This window comes from Saccopteryx bilineata, chromosome 6 (genome assembly GCF_036850765.1).
Source record: "Saccopteryx bilineata isolate mSacBil1 chromosome 6, mSacBil1_pri_phased_curated, whole genome shotgun sequence".
Taxonomy (NCBI): domain Eukaryota; kingdom Metazoa; phylum Chordata; class Mammalia; order Chiroptera; family Emballonuridae; genus Saccopteryx; species Saccopteryx bilineata.
Window position 1 is genome coordinate 178,722,290 of NC_089495.1, and position 2,670 is coordinate 178,724,959.

General features: G+C 39.7%; 1 pseudogene; it reads left to right on the plus strand.

Moving 5' to 3' along the window:
* Nucleotides 1-780: 780 nt before the first annotated feature.
* Nucleotides 781-1,172, plus strand: LOC136308678 (large ribosomal subunit protein eL34 pseudogene; annotated as a pseudogene).
* The last annotated feature ends 1,498 nt before the right edge of the window (nt 1,173-2,670 follow it).

Here is a 2,670-nt window from a genome sequence, read left to right on the forward strand (position 1 = left end):
CACTGCACCACCACAGGTCAGGCAAAAAATTATGCAAACATTTGTTGACTCAAAGAGGATAGTGTGTTCTTCCTTAAGTTATCTCGAGGCATTCTTTCCTAATTATCCCTATTAGCTGCTGATCTATATATTCTTATTGATTTAACTATTTGAAAGTTTTTAATCCTTAATTTTGTACATAAAATAACAGCCTTAATAATCATTAATTATAGTAGCAATTTACTCTTGTAGCAATATATATTTGTTTCAAGATATAGAATTTTAAGATTTTTATTTATATTTATTTGTTTAGTCATTCATTTTTGAGGAGAGAGAGAGAGAGAGAGAAGGGGGAGAGGAACAGGAAGCATCAATGCCCATATGTGTCTTGACTGGGCAAGTCCAGGGTTTTGAACTGGCAACCTCAGCATTCCAGGTTGACGCTTGATCCATTGCGCCACCACAGGCCAGGCTCAAGTGATAGGATTTTAATATTTAAAGCTCACAAGAAGCTTTTCATTTCACATGATGTCTAGATGCTTACCTCTATTTGAAAATGAATATTCAGATGCTATAAATTCAAAAGAATGCTAGTCTGTTTTATTTCACTGACATTTTAAAACTCAAAGCATGGTCCTGGACCAGCAGCATCACCTGGGGGAATGTGCTGTATCACAGGACAACCGTAGACTTACAGAGTCAGGATCTGAGGGTCGGGTTGCACTTTAACACGCCCTCCAGTGATTCCAATGCACATTGACCCTTTTCCTCTTACTGGGACGTTGTCTTCAGGCCCTCACAATGGTCCAGCGTGTGACATCCGTAGGAGGCTGTCCTACAATACAGCCTCTAACATAACCAGGCTGTCCTGAACCCCTGGTAATAGAATTGTTTACTATTACACCAAGAAGGTTGGGAAAGCACACAAATCTACACGTGGCATGTGTCCAGACCAACTTTGCAAAGTTTGTGCTGTGAGACATGAAGTTCTAATGAGGTTGTCTAAAAGGGAAAAACATGTCAGTAGGGCATATAGCGGGTCCATATGTGCTAACTGTGTCTGTGACAGGATCAAGTATGTGTTCCCTGTTGAGGAGCAGAAAATTGTTGTGGAAGTATTAAAGGCACAAGCACAGAGTCAGAAAGTTAAATTTTTAAAAAATGAAGTTTTATTGAGTAATAAAGACAATTAAAATGCTTGTTCTGTTAAAAAAAAATGCGCATTAAAGTTTGAAAAACCCTGGCCATGAAAAGAATCTCTTAACTACTGGCTAGAAATGCAGGATTTCAAGCTCATCTCAGATCTAGAAAATTCATACCCACATCTCAATAAGATGCCCAAGTGATGTTTGTGCACTTTAAGTCTGAGACCTGTCTGATCAGGCAGTGGTGCAGTAAATAGAGCATTGGCCTGGGATGCTGAGGACCAGATTCGAAACCCCAAGATCGCCTGCTTAAGTGTGAGCTCCTCTGGTTTGAGTGCGGGCTCACCAGCTTGAGCGCAGGGTCACTGGCTTAAAGTCCAAGGTCACTGGCTTGAGCCCAAAGGTCGCTGGTTTGAGCAAGGGGTCACTGGCTTGGCTGGAGCCCCCTGGTCAAGGCATATATGAGAAAGCAAGTAATGAACAACTAAGGTGCTACAGATATAAGCTGATTCTTCTCATCTCTCTTCCTTCTTTTCTGCCCCTGTCTCTCACTAATAAATTAAAATAAAATAAAATAAAGTCTGAGACTTGATGTCCTAAAAGATACCCAAACTGGATTTTGCATTTCATTGTAACTGTCTCTAACCAGCTAATACTGAAGGACCAGAGACTTTGGGTGGACCCTGTACCCTAGACTGACAACTGGACCTGATTGAACACTTTTTCCTGATGAATGAAATGTGAGAATTATTTCATCCAACAGTGAGCAGGTATCAATCCCATTTAATTCTTCCATTTTGTCCACCGTGCCCCTTTCCAATCCTTAATTAGCATCACTACCACAGAAAGCCTCCTACTGCCCATTAGTCTTTACCCCTGGTTTTGTTACACAGCAATAACTCACTGACACAATGTCGCCTATGATAGCTTCATCAAAGTCATTACAAAGTCTTACCCAAAGGATATGTTAGGAGGATATATAGGGGAAGGGCGAAAGTAGGTTTACAGTTGTGAGTACACAAGAAACCAAGTTTATTCTTGTGTTGTTATTTATATATTCATTTGTATTTTCTATACCAACAAATGTACACCTACTTTTGCCAACCCCTATATAAAGGTCTTTCAATTTGTAAAGAGGCTTCTTCTAAAGCAGTGTTCCCAGCCCTGCTGTATATTGAAATCACCTGATAGCTTAAAAAATTCTAATATTCTAAGAGCCATCCAGCAAATTCCATGTGAATCTCTGAGGATGAGATCCATGCATTAATCTTTTCCTCCAAGCTGCCCAGGGGATGATTCCAATATGCAACCAAGACAGACAAACAATGATCTAAAGTTTGGTTTGATTACTACACTTCCTATATGCAACATAGCCTATGCAGTTAAGCTTGATGCTTATTGTATTTCAAGTTCAAACAAATAAAACGCAAAAGATTACTTAGCTTGGGAAGATCTTATTATCACACAGAGGTGCCTTCTAAGCAGGAGGCAAGTGGGCTTCTACTAAGACCATTACTCTAAAAAACACTTTATTAATTGTGAAATC